The sequence below is a fragment of the Oryx dammah genome, unplaced genomic scaffold (assembly GCF_014754425.2).
Source record: "Oryx dammah isolate SB20612 unplaced genomic scaffold, SCBI_Odam_1.1 HiC_scaffold_3, whole genome shotgun sequence".
Taxonomy (NCBI): Eukaryota; Metazoa; Chordata; class Mammalia; order Artiodactyla; family Bovidae; genus Oryx; species Oryx dammah.
The window spans coordinates 36,948,894-36,964,199 of NW_024070187.1; the positions used below are offsets into that span (position 1 = coordinate 36,948,894).

General features: G+C 35.5%; 1 protein-coding gene across 9 annotated transcripts in view; it reads right to left on the minus strand.

Moving 5' to 3' along the window:
* Positions 1–15,306, minus strand: part of LCORL (ligand dependent nuclear receptor corepressor like) — a 166,941-nt gene that overhangs the window by 86,599 nt on the left and 65,036 nt on the right. The window lies entirely within an intron of this gene.

Sequence of the window (15,306 nt, forward strand, 5' to 3'; positions counted from 1 at the left end):
CTTAATGTTAACATCCTACATAACCAATCATCAAAACACAGAAGTTAGTATCAGTACAATATTATTAACTGTAGATTTTATTTGGAATTCATCAGTTTTCCCAAGAGAGTCCCCTTTCTATTCCAAAATCTAATCCAGGATTCCACAATGCATTTAATTATTATGTTCCCTTAGTCTCCTCTAATCAGTGAAAGTTTTGTACTTTCCTTGTCTTTCATGATGTTACACATTTTGGATGAGTAATGGCTGGATGGCATCACGAACTCAATGGACATGAGTCTGGGTGAACTCTGGGAGACGGTGATGAACAGGGAGGCCTGGTGTGCTGTGATTCATGGGGTCGCAAAGAGTCAGACACGACTGAGCGACTGAACTGAACTGAATGGTCAGTTATTTGGGAGAATGTTCCTCAATACAGCTGATGCTTTCTCAACGTTCAGTTCAGTTATGCATCTTTGGCAAGAATACTACAGAAAGGATGTGCATTTCTCAGTGCATCGAATCAGTGCACCAATAAGACTGGATGTACCCTGGAAATCTGCTGGGTTTCTGTATTGCAATGCTTCTCCTTCTCTCTTCATAATTAATACCCTGGGGGAGATACTGTTCGAATGATGTTCTGTTTCTCATCAAAATCTTGCCCACTGATTTTAGCACTCATTGCTGGATGCAATGATTGTCACCGTGGCATTCTAAGGGTGATTTTAATTTCCTGCATTCTTTACATTTTAAAATTGGAATTCTTTTGTAAGATAGAGCTGTCCCTTCTTCATTTATTTCAATGTGAAAAACTGAATACTGATTTTACTCTATGGATTATACTCATTTATTTTTTTTCTCAAGTTGTTCCAGTTTTGACCATTAGCAGCCCTTTCAGGTTGGCTGGCACCTGTGTCCTACCAACTTACCTTTTATCGAGACTTCCTTACTTTCTGGCTTCTTGGGTGGCTCAGATGGTAAAGAATCTGCCTGCAATGCAGGAGACCCAAGTTCAGTCCCTGGGTCGAGACAATCCCCCGGAGAAGGGAAAGGATATTCACTCTAGTATTCTGGCCTGGAGAATTCCATGGACAGAAGAACCTGGTAGGCTATAGTTCATGGTGTCACAAAGAGTCAGACATGACTGAGTGACTAAACACACTTTTAATTTCTGGTACCACAGTTCAGTTCAGTTCAGTTGCTCAGTCATGTCTGACTCTTTGTGACCCATGGACTGCTATACGACAGGCCTCCCTGTCCATCACCAACTCCTGGAGTTTACTCCAACTCATGTCCATTGAGTCAGTGATGCCATCCAACCATTTCATCCTCTGTCGTCCCCTCCTACTCCTGCCTTCAATCTTTCGCAGTATCAGGGTCTTTTCAAATGAGTCAGCTCTTCGCATCAGGTGGCCCAAGTATTGGAGTTTCAGCTTCAACATCAGTCCTTCCAATGAACTCCCAGGACTGATCTCCTTTAGGATGGACTGGTTGGATCTCCTTGCAGTCCAAGGGACTCTCAAGAGTCTTCTCTAACACCACAGTTCAAAAGCATCAATTCTTCAGCGCTCAGCTTTCTTTATAGTCCAACTCTTACATCCATACGTGACTAATGGATAAACCATATCCTTGACTAGATGGACCTTTGTTGGCAAAGTAATGTCTCTGCTTTTAATATGCTGTCTAGGTTGGTCATAACTTTTCTTCCAAGCAGTAAGCATCTTTTAATTTCATGTCTGCAATCACCATCTGCAGTGATTTTGGAGGCCCCCAAAATAAAGTCTGCCACTGTTTCCACTGTTTCCCCATCTATTTGCTATGAAGTGATGGGACTGGATGCCATGATCTTAATTTTCTGAATGTTGAGCTTTAAGCCAACTTCCTTACTCTCCTCTTTCACTTTCATCAAGAGGCTCTTTAGTTCTTTTTCACTTTCTCCCATTAGGGTGGTGTCATCTGCATATCTGAGGTGATTGATATTTCTCCCTGCAATCTTGATTCCAGTTTGTGCTTCATCCTGTCCAGCATTTCTCATGATGTACTCTGCATATAAGTTAAATAAGCAGGGTGACAATACACAGCCTTTACATACTCCTTTTCCTATTTGGAACCAGTCTGTTGTTCTATGTCCACTTCTAACTGTGGCTTTGTGACCTGCATAGAGATTTCTCAAGAGATGGGTCAGGTGGTCTGGTATTCCCATCTCTTTCAGAATTTTCCACAGTTTATTGTGATCCACACAGTCAAAGGCTTTGGCACATCAATAAAGCAGAAACAGATGTTTTTCTGGAACTCTCTTGCTTTTTCGATGATCCAGCGGATGTTGGCAATTTGATCTCTGGTTCCTCTTCCTTTTCTAAAACCTGCTTGAACATGTGGAAGTTCACGGTTCACGTATTATTGAAGCCTGGCTTGGAGAATTTTGAGCATTACTTTGCTAGCGTGTGAGATGAGTGCGATTGTGCAGTAGTTTGAGCATTCTTTGGCATTGCCTTTCTTAAGCAGTGGAATGAAAACTGACCTTTTCCAGTCCTGTGGCCACTGGTGAGTTTTCAAAATTTGCTAGCATATTGAGTGCAGCACTTTCATAGCATCATCTTTTAGGATTTGAAATAGCTCAACCGGAATTCCATCACCTCCACTTGACCTCACATTCCAGGATGTCTGGCATTCTGATACCACAAGATGCTCCAAATTCATTTTATATTTTCCCAACCCCAGCCATGGAAGCAACCACTTCTCCAAGGAGCCTTGGTTCTCTTGACTGAAAAAGTCTTATTTTATTAAGGACTTGTATCAATGTAAATAGAATTCCGACACTTCAGGGGATCATCTTACTTAATCCCTGACTACATGCACAGATGATTCTGGACAGCACCATTTTACATCACTACTCCAATATGGTTTTTTTTTTTTTGTGGTTGATCTAACAAAATATTCAACAACCATAAAGGAATGCTGTCTACTAATAGTCTAAAACATTTCCAGGGTTAACAAGGACTGCGTCAAAGAAATGGATGCAACTGCAAAAATCACAGACTTGTTATAGTTTTATTTCTATAACCTTCCAGACACATGTAAGGCCTGCAACCCTGGAACTTCAGTAACTCCAACAAACAACAATGCCAGAGGTACATAAATATATCCTAATCTAGGTAGACACTGACCATTACTCCACCAAAGAGTGAGTGCTTCTTTTACAAATAAACCTCAGCAACAACAACCACTACTGCCAGAATAATAAGTATGCTTTTTAGAAAAACAAACATAGATAAAGTGAAAAAATAGCCAGCATTTAATATAGGCTCACAGATGGCTTTGCAGAACTTTAAGAGTATTTTAAATTGAAAAGTGAAATATGTACAAAGTAAATCAGGGGCCACTGGGCTATAACATGCCCAAACAATACCAGAAGTTCAAATAATACCAGACTATTAGAGCATGTGATCAGACTCACAAGCATATTTGGCTAGTATATTGTTCCAGTTGCTCATCAGAAACACTGGTAGCCTAACTTAGTATGTATAAGACAGGAGCAAACCTATGAGGGTCCACTTTAACGTGTTGCTGGCTTAAATATAAAATAAATTTTCTTATATACACATAAAAGTATTTTAACATTTCTAGTTACTATAATGTATACTCTTGATTGTGTATGCTAAGTCATTTCAGTCGTGTCTGACTCTTTGGACTGTAGCCCACGAGGCTCCTCTCTCCGTGGGATTCTCCAGGCAAGAATACTCAAGTGAGTTGCCATGCCCATATGGATCTAAAGAAGTAAAAAGTAACCTAAAATAATAAGTAGTTCCCAAATAATTTATATTTTTCTCTAGAAAATGTGACCTATCATTACACAAATATATTCATACAATATTTTCAGTTATTAGCTAATATTTTCAAATCAGCTTTGGTCCTCTAACCAATCAGAACATGGAGGGAATAAGAAAAATGGCTAACAAGAACAGTCAACTTTTCAAACTATCCAGACTGAAATTTTACTTCAAAGTGTCTCAAATGATTATTAAGACTGGTTGGTATATATGCCTGTAAAATAATTTCTCTCAAACATTCCTTTAACTTTGTTTCACTTCCTTAATGCTACATAGGCTAACAAAATATATCAACACACTTTAGCAAAAACTTTCCATTTTATCAAATAAGAAATTGAAGCACAAAGTGACTTTTTTGTATAAAATAAACATGTTATAATTTGTATTTTATTTACCTAACCATTCTACTCCCCTAAAGTATCCAAAGAGTACTACATTTACTGCTGACAGTTCTTAAGTATTACCACTCACTTTTGAGACTATGATTGATACCTTATACTTTGATGTTAAGTTATTAATTCATGGGCTCCTAAGGGCAATTTTCTTCATGATTACAAAACTTGAGAACTAAATTCTCTGTCATCTTCCTTTTTTGATTTAGTGTAATTCCAAGTAATTGATGATACTGATAATAAATAATACTAAATAGCAGCAGTAGTTTTAGATTATTGAGTCCTTACATTAATTTTTCCTCCCACTCTTCCCCAAATTTGTTGCGGTATAACTGGTATACAAGAAAAACTACACATAAATAACGTCTAAAATTTGATGAGTTTTGATGCCTTATCTCTTCAAGTCATCACAATAATCCTCTTAAGAATGCCAGAATTATTCCCATTATATAGAAATGGGGGCTTTCCTGGTGGCTCAGCTGGTAAAGAATCTGCCTGCAAGGTGGGAGACCTGGGTTGAATCCTGGGTTGGGAAAATACTCTGGAGAAGGGAGCAGTGACCCACTCCAGTATTCTGGCCTGGAGAATTCCATGAACTGTAGAGTCCATGGGGTTGCAAAGAGTCTGATGCAATTGAGCAATTTTCACTAGAGAAATGGAAACTAATCTTAAGTAGGTTAAAAAGTTTACCCAAGGTCACACAAGGCTGAGTAAGTAGTAGAACCAACTCTAGAATCCAGGTCTAACCCCAAATTGGACCTCAATTACTGTGCCATGGTATGATTAGAGAGTCATTTAGATGCCAGTGCCTCCTTTTCTAATACACTTAAACAAACGAACAAAAATAGTGCAATCTGCCATAGGGCTACTCTTCCCTGGATGGCTATTATAAACATGGCACTAAGCTGGATGTTTCATTTACATTATATTAATTTGCACAATCCTAAAGGAAATCGACCCTGAATATTCATTGGGAGGACTGATGCTGAAGCTGAAGCTCCAATGCTTTGGCCACCTGACATGAAGAGACAACTTGCTGGAAAAGACCCTTATGCTGGCAAAGACTGAGGGCAAGAGAAGAAGGGGATGACAGAGAATGAGATGGTTGGATGGCATCACCGACTCAATGGACATGAGTTTGAGCAAGCTCTGGGAGATAGTGAAGGATAGGGAAGCCTGGTATGCTACACTCCATGGAGCTGCAAAGAATTGGACATGACTTAGTGACTGAACAACAACAAATCTGCACAATGATGTAGTATCACCAAGTTAAGTAATTGGCCCAATACCACAGTTATTTAATGAAAAAGAAACAAACAGGAAGCAACCCATCTAGATTTGATTCCATAGTCCATGTTCTTTTTTCTACAAGAAGCTACTATTGAACACACACCACACCTATCAATGCTAAAACACTAAAATCTAAACTAATATCTTTAATAAAACTATTTTTTAGTGGGTGAGGGCAGACAACAGAATACAAGCATCCACAATTATTATGCCTCTTGTGCACATGAGGAAACTAAGCCACACAAAATGGTAAGTAGTTTACCAGAACTATATAGTGAATAAATGGTAGGGTAAGATTTTAATCCATGTTTGATGGTAAAACTTATGTTTTGCCCTTTCCATTGATGATAGAAACATTTTAAAGACTTCATTCAAAACACTTAAGGGAGAACACACACACACACACACGAATCCATATGGAGAAAAGACAGGGGATGATTGCTACGTAGTAATAACAAATCAGTAAGTTCTAATCAATAGAACAGTCTGAGCAGACTGTCAATATAATGTACAACTAGCCAATAGCAAATAGTAAACTATAACTGACAGTTTACACTTATAATTAAAAATGATAAATAGTAATTTATAAAGCTAATTCATTACATTTCACAAGTACAGTATTTGATCAAACCCTCTGCTAGTCCTAGACTCCTTATATCTCAGTAAGAGATATTCAGAAAGAATTAATCAGCCACTGAAGTGCCAAGAATAAGTACTATTAAAAGAGCATTATAACTATATCATATTAAATGAGATAGAGAGGAAAACTCATGTTAGAGGATATTTACAAAGTGCTATTTCTACAAAAATTGCATCAAAAAAAGAACTTTATGTGACAGTAAAAAACTGAAAATATCAGACTCAAAATTATGGCAAGATGGAACTTGGACCTTTTATAAAACAGTTAAGGTGATAGACTGATTCACTGTCTGCCTGATAACTCAGGTGATTTTTTATATTATATTTTATCATCCATAAAACTACAGTATATGAAAAAAATTATCCAACAACAAGGACAAAAAGTCCAGCTGACTAACATACCCTTCCTCTTCCTTCTTATTTCAACTCAGGACATATGAACTATTTCAGTCTTTAGCTAAATTACCTTAGCTATAAGTTTTCTTTTTTTCCTTAAAAGGTCCTGATCTGGAGATTCTAATACCACCCAATTCAACACAATGTGCTGTCTAAAATTTGGAGGCAGACCATAACCAGGTTTAATTAAGTCTTATAGCTAAAATAACAAGAGGAACCACAGTTCTAAGAATTGTGGATTAGAGTTTTAGATGTATTATTTACAAGGACAATGAAAACGTTCTACACGTATGTGTTAAAGTATATCTTAAAAAGAAAATAAGCAAAAGAATTATCATAGTAGTTTTTACTCTTAAGTCATCTAACCATCTGCTGTTTTTAGGTATACAATAACAGAGATAAGCACTGTTTTAAAAGCATATTAAATAAACGGTGTGTTTAATTAAAACAATTTAAAATGACGTGAAGCTGCTGAAACGTAGAGACAAAATTTAAAAAGAAAAAAAAAATCAGAGAAAATCAGATCTCTAAGAAATGTAGATTTTCCAAGAAGTTAAAAAAAAAAACAAAAAAACACCCTTATTTTCACAGCATCGAACAAACACACACAACCTGTGACCAAGGGATTGAATAAAACCTGTAAACATCAGTTCTCATTAAAAAAAAAAAAAAAAAAAAAACAAGAAACCCTCTCATTTTAGAAACATTATTTCATAGAGCAAAATTTTAAGACACCCGAATATATAGCGACTGAAAGGAGGAAACTGCTTTTGCATAATCTTTTGAGCAGGCTTCTCCTGTTATTTGCTTGGTCACCTGCTAATACTCCTGAACCATACTGCTGTATGGTATCCTAAAATCTGTTTTGGCAGCTGAGCCATGTTATTCCACCACACACATGTATGTATGTTCAGGAAAATTCACCTTTAAATGATTTTTCATCACTTTATCCATAAAATGAGTAATTATACATAAATTGAACAGCAAATACCTATTACATGTTGAAGAGTATCTTCTATATCTATGATTTATGTCCTTGACCAGAACTCTATTTAAGAAACTAAGAAATGTTTATAATGAATTGGAAAGAAAAAAATTATTAAAATATTCTTTGCCTCCAAGAAGTTCAAAATCTACTAAATACTATTAGGGGGATATGACAGAATAATATTTAAAATTGACAAAGAAGGTAGAAATCATTTTATAGAATCAAAACTATCCTTTAAAGTCTCTTAAATACACCCATACAGCATATACATCACTTAAAGTCTACAGTCTCATACATTATTATGTATCATGAAACACACATCTTTTAAATATGAGAATCACACTCTATTTGCAGAGATGCTTTAAAGTACAGGAGGTGTGTGGAAACTATTAAAGACCTATTAAAAGAACAGTAAATTTACTTACCTCCCATCTCATGGTCCCTATAGGGGACCATGGATTTATGAAAGTGTTTTGATAAAAAGATACTCTCAGCCAATCAGGCTTTGGGAAAAGTATCTCAATAAACAAAGACTGGAGTATGCACAATCCTAGCATATTTTCTGTTAACCTTCAGGTGTTAAAAGAAATGTTGACTGTAAAGCAAAATGTCTTCCAACTTGTTAAGGAGACGAGATTTAATGAAGTAGACCATGAAAATGATAACTGTTAACATTACATTATGATTGAGAAAATCTTTCAACTTGATGCTCATCATTATTCAGGCAAAGATAAAGGAGTCACAAATACTTGACACCAAATCTTCAAAAGAAATTTCACATTATGCATATAAAATTTTGGTTGATACAAGTGAGTTTGATCATGATCAGAAGACTCCACACATTAACGGGTGACCAGGGGCTGAAAAACTACAAGTGAATTTAGTTCATCCATTTTTAGTTTCTTAAAAATCCCACTGCCTTTCCTCTGACTTCAGCTGATGGTTCAGAGTTAGTTCCATGGATTCAGACATTCATCTGTTCACTACTTCCCCAGCTCACTCTGGCTTAATATTACTCATCACCAAACAGGAACAAAAACTAAGCCTTCATCTCTTTTATTACCATCACACTTCATGTAAGCAACTTTTTATTAAACATTTTGTAAAATGGCTTTTTGATTATTTTACTAAGTATTATTGATAATCACTATATTATTTAATACATGTTAAATAATATATGTTCCTTGGTTAAGTTACTTAAATTATGACTCGATGGACGTGAGTCTGAGTGAACTCCAGGAGTTGGTGATAGACAGGGAGGCCTGGCGTGCTGCAATTCATGGGGTCGCAAAGAGTCGGACATGACTGAGCAACTGAACTGAACTGAACTGAACTGAAAGGAACAGCAGAATCAAATAATCTCTAAATCCCGTATCTGCTTTAAAATGCTGTAATTTTAGCTTGGTCTTAAAAGGAAAATAAGTAGTCTGTAAAACTGAGGAATGGGGGTGGCAATCACTTCCCACATGCCTGATACATAAATTTTCAAAATCAATATTATCTTTAACTCTTGAAATGTATTTTCCCCAGGTTTTCTGTAGTTTGATATCCTTTTTTTTTTTTTTAATGGTTGCTCGAATGTTACTTGAATACCACTCTGCCCTGGTATTCCCTATGCTCCTCTTCCTCCTTTGTCTCCAACACTTAAATATATATTTATATCCAGCATGTGTGTAAGGCAGGGGACTGTGTGTGTGTGTATGCATGTGCATACATGCACATTGAACCACAAACATAATTTACTTATTTACTGCTTGCTTCCCCTTACTACCACACAAAAGTTCATACAGACAGAGATGTTTTTATCTTTTTTTTTTTTCACTAATATGGTACCTAGCATATAGAAGGAAGATTAGTGAAACTTTCTTGAATGAATTAACTTCTCTAATCATAGATGGGAAATATGTTTTATAAAGGCCAACTTGCTAGTTTTGCTTTGGAGGGAAGTCACACTCAAGGAAAGAAAGAACTAAATTAGTAGCATTTTATGAGAGAACACATGGGTGATGATATATCTGGTGAATTTATGAGTTACTCAAGAAAATCAGAAAAATATTCTAAGAAGATTTTTAAATGATATTACTAAGTTAATACAAAACAGCTAAATAGTACATAGTAATTATAGTAACTGTTACTTTTACATAAAAGTGCTTTTTCCAGTTCAGAACTCTGATTATTTTGAATAGCATATATAGATTACTACATTTATTTATACACAGGCCAATTCCATTATCTGCCATACTAGAGACAAAGTACAGGGAAGAAATATTACCCAGGGACAGATGGTGATACAAAAAAAAGGGCCCCAAATAGAATTATACTCTTCTGAGAATTAGGTCTTCCCTCTCACCTAACAGACTACATTTTTTAAACTTAATTAGAATGTGCAAAGAAATAATTCAGACAGAACTCCTTATATAAAGAGAAATGGAAGAACCACTGCTTCCTCAAAATTTAAATTATGTCCTTAAAAGGTTATCAGGGTTGTGTAAAACCACTGAAAAGAATAATTCAATGACCAAACATTTCTGAAAGAAATTTGGAATCACTTTTATTTTCATTATTTAGGCTGATTCCTAGAAGACTTTCTTATCACATACAAGGACTCATTAAAGACTTTGCTAAAAGATCTAGTATACTGCAACTCATGCTTTTAAAAAAAAACATGATCTTTTAAATCACGATTTTAAAGCATTACTGCTGAGCTTTAAAATATTCCTTTTCTATATCACTCAATTAAGTTATTGAGTTTTGACTGCATCATATACAATTCTAAGTGCTAGGGATATAGCGTAATAAAAATCCTGTCTTATTGTTCTTATATTGTAGAAGTAGCAGAGACAACACACACATTAAAAGAGGAGTCAGTTAGAAAAACAAACAAACAAAAAGCAGAATAGTAGGAAAGCCTGTCTGAAAGAATTATCATAAACAGGGTGGTTGGAGCAACAAGTGATCAGGGCCAAGGGTAATGTTTGGTAATACAATGGAGTGCAATGCTCAGGTGCAAACAAGGATTCTAGACAGAGGTAACAGCAACAGCAAGTGAGAAGACCCTGAGATGGCAATAAGGTTAGCACATCAGAGGATGAGCAAAAAGCCAGAGTTTGCAAAAGAATGAGCAGTAAGAGATTTGGCTGAAAAGGAGGCTAAACTAGGCCATGTAGATCAATCCTCTGATAGATTTTACTCTAAGTGACATGCAAAGCCACTGGAAAATTTTGGGCAGAGGAATAATGTACTGGTTTGGGCTTCAGAAATATCATTTTGTGTAGAAAAATGAACTGGTCGGAAAGAGAAAAGTAGAAAGAGAAACAGTTCGGAGGCTCTTTAACACGTATTGACAAGGGGATTTTTGCAGAAACTAATGCTTGCGGTGTTAATATGTCTCTGGTCAATATTAAGTAGTACATGCCAGAGATGAAGTATCTTGGATTAGAGTGGCAGCAATGGAAATGGTGAGACACGGTCACATTTAGAATAGATTTTGAAGGTAGAACAACAAATGGGAGTTGATGATAGCTTGCATGTGTGTATAGAGGATACTGAGGAATCAAGAAAAGTTTCTTGTTTTGGCGACTAGCAACCAACTAGGGTCAAGAGTGATACTTTTCACTAAGATAGGAAAGGTTGGGCCAGGAGAAGTTTGGGAAAGTAAAATCAAGAATTCTGTTTTAGAGAGGAAATGTGAAGTGCCCATTAGATATTCTAATGAATACCAAGTAGACAGATATAAGAGAGAAAAGCTAGAGAAAAGGTTAGGATTAGATATAATCCTACAATATTCAGATGTCACCAACACATACTGACTGGATGAAATGAAGCTATCAAGTAAGAGAAGCCATTTAAGAAGAAAAGACACTGAGGACTAACTCTTGGGCTCTTCAATATTTAAAGGTAAAGAAAATAAAAACTAGCAAGAAGCATGTGAAAGAAGTAATTTGCAAGACAGGGGGAAAAAATTAAAAGAATATAATATCCTAGAAACCAGGATTAAGGAAGTGATCAACCCTATCACTGATGAATGGTGAAAATCTGAATAAGGTGAGAATTGATTAACTTTCCTCTAAAGAGTACAAAATGGAATTACCAATGAAAATGATAAAACAGTTTCAGCAGGGTAGTAGAAAAGAAAGTCTCATCAGGACGAGTTGAAAAGAAAAGGAGAACAAAGTGAAGATGGTAAAAGCACAGAAAATAAGTACCTACTGTGTGTCAGATGCTAGAGATATCTCAGTAGGAAAAAATACAAAAATCCAATTCTTCATGGTATTTAATACTAGCAGATGGAAAAAGACAATGAATAATACATTTTAAAAAATAAGCAAATTATATAATGTTAGAAGGTAACTGCACTACAAAAAGGAGTGGTGGTTTTTAGTTGTGAAGAATTTGAGGAGAGGGATATAAAATAACTACCTAGGTATTTAACTTTAGTCAAGTCCAGCTGTTCCAGGGCCAAGTATGTAATATATGGGGTATAGGGTCAAAATCCAGATGAGGTTCTGGCATGCAAATATGAGAAAGGAAAAGAGAAGCAAGGAAGTTAAGATTTTATAGAAAGATGATTACAGTAATAAGCACAGTATCTGAAATGAGTAAGGAGAAAAGTGAAATCATGAGACAATGAATAGTGAGAAGTGGTATGGTCAATAGATTGCGGGTTGCAAAAAGGTTAAAAAATATTAGGATGACTATTAAAATGGTAGTCAGAAATAGGGATGGTTGAAATTATATTTGGAAGGTGGCAAAGGTCTAGGGATGATCATCAGAAAGGTGGCTGGAGTGGAATGGAGGAAAAGATCATTAAAATGGAGAGGTCAAGTAACTGAGAAGCCAGAATGTTGAATGAATCAGCTGCACAGTACTTGAAATCACCAGGAACTAAGACAGGAGGAAGAAAGTGAAAAAAGTTAGTAGAGGTGTGTAACATGATGATGTGGATGGAACAGGTAGATGTCAGGTGCTTCAGAGAAGCTCAGGGTTTTGAGTGAGGACAGTAAATAAATGATTGGAAGGCAGCTGTAAAGATCTCAGAACTTGTCAATTTTATCACTCCTGTATTACATAAAGCAAGCAATTAAAAACATTTAGCAAGAGAAAGGGCTACAAAAGCATCTTTTATGAATATATAGGTTTCACCTAAAGCAATAAAGTAAAGGGAACATTAAGAGAAAAGACTGATATAGGAGATTGTTGATTAAAGATCATAAGTTTCGGAAGACACAGTGGAAAAAAATATGGGTGCTTATAAAGGCAAAACTGACTAGGTCAAATTAGAGATTAAAGAAGACAAAAGGAGATAAAAGAATCCAGGTAATGGTAAATGAATAATCCAATAGTCTGTCTTTAATTCCTACTATGGATGGTGTCACAGGCAGAAAGGTGACTTTAACAGAAATGCCTAAGATCTTAAATCCAGTTATAACTTTTAGTGTCTTCTTAGAATTTCATTCATATCATCTATGTATATGGCAAAAAAAAAATTTTTTTTTCATGAACACCTTTGGATTATGACTCATAATGGTATGTGGATTATTTTACCACACTAACATACAGTTCGGAGAAGGCAATGGCAACCCACTCCAGTACTCTTGCCTGGAAAATTCCATGTGGAGGAGTCTGGTAGGTTGCAGTCCATGGTGTTGCTAGGAGTCGGACACAACTGAAGCGACTTGGCGGCAGCAGCAGCAACATACAGTTCCCTGAGAGTTCCAAAAAGCCAACCCACATATAAAGAGAAAGCCAAGGGGCCTTCCCTGGTGGCTCAGCTGGTAAAGAATCTGACTGCAATGTGGGAGACCTGGGTTCGATCGCTGGGTCAGGAAGATTCCCCTGGAGAAGGGGATGGCTACCCCCTCCAGTATTCTTGCCTGGAGAATTCCATGGACAGAGGAGTCTGGCGGGCTACAGTCTATGAGGTTGCAGAGAATATAACACTTTAAATTCACTTTTTCAATATATGACCACATGGTATCAGAAAGGTGCATTTGTATAAGAAATACCTAGGGCATGAATGAATCAGGTCAAATTTACATAGCCATTCAAAGATACCTGCATTTAGAGAAAAGAAATCTAAAAGATTTAATACTCCTGTTTCTAAGAAGTCAAATGTTTTAGTATCAGACACAATCCAATTAATTAATGAGAAGTATTAATATTTATTTCATACAATATTATAGAGCTTAAAAATTAAAAGTTTAAAGGGAAAAAGACCTGTGTTCAGAAAAGGCATGAAAAACTTTATATAAAACCTGGCTATCAATTAATTTCAGGGGAAAAGATTGGTTAATAGCAGCTTTCAACTATAGATCAAGAAGGGCTTCGAAAAAAAATGGCCACAATAATAGTTAAATGAATGTTAAATATGTGTTGTTGGGGGAGATGGGGGGGTAGAGGGGGTGGAGGATAAAGTAGGAAAAACATCATATTTTGATGAAGGAAGGTTTTATTTTATTATATACTTAGCAGTATGATTCATTCAGCTACAATGTGTATACTATCTGTCCAATTTAGTTAAGTAGGCTTCTTTAACTGAAAAATAAAAGATGAGATATCTTCTTTAATTGTAAGCTAGTGATTTACACTGCTTCAGGTGATCAGAGAATATGAAGCCTAAAGTCAAAATAATTTAGTTTACATCCTATGAGGATAGCTTCAGAAAAGGCATTTTATATTTACATGCCTATGTTTATCCACATTTCAAAATAAACATATTCATGCTAAACATACATAGTAATAAATTTAAGTACAAAGTAGAAGATAAACTATATATACATGCAAAACAATTTTATTCTTCAAATGGAATAAGTATCATACCATAAGTATGTGGAAAAACTGGAACATATCTTAGTTTATTTACCTTAGTGCTCATTCATCCATTCAAGAAATATTTATTGAAGATACAAGATGTGACAAGTACTATTCCATATACTGAGGATTCTTCAATTAACAAAACAAAGTCCCTGCTATCATGGAGGTCTCATTCTACTCTAGCACTCTACATAAATGTGCAGGTTAATCTCTACAAGGAACTCAATTCTGAAACATTTCTAAAGAATATACAAAATTAGTTAAAAATTCACTTCTACACTAAAATATCCCCTCTCTCTGACTATACTTATTCAACCTGCAAAGAGTATTTTTGACTTGCTTCTATTATAAGGGATTGTCCAAACTGTATTTAGATTAAGTAATAAGCTTTTCCAATTATTAAATAGTGTAAGGGAACTAATCACTAAAGCTGTTCATAGTTCATATGAAGGTAAGACAGAATGCTCTGTATTTCTCACAGGTCCTCTCTAGCTTTCCCAATTCAATTAAAATAATCCTAATTCTAGGCGGCTAAGTAGTAGAAAACAGGAAGACTTTTCTACTTAATACTTAGAATCTAAGTGTTCTTCACATAAAACATCTTTGACCTTTTAAAAATTTCTTCCCAGGGTTCAAATGTTCACAACACAAAACCTAACTTCTCTGAGCTTTATTATCTTTATCTGTTAAAATGATAACAAGAGTATCTATCTCTCAACAATGTTTTGCGATTAAATGGGCCTTAGTGTTCAATCATAATTGATGACATCATAATTGGTGACATCAACCATAATAATTATCCTAAGTAATATATCATCGAAGTCCATAAAACTATAGTTAGGAAAGATAATAAACAAGCTATAATAAGAATATTAAAAGATTTCTCTGTGTTTTGGCAAGATGATCACATGTTTATGTTCCTCAAACAAACTAAGCAACAGATTCAAAGTATCAGTAATACTAATGTTACTAATATCCA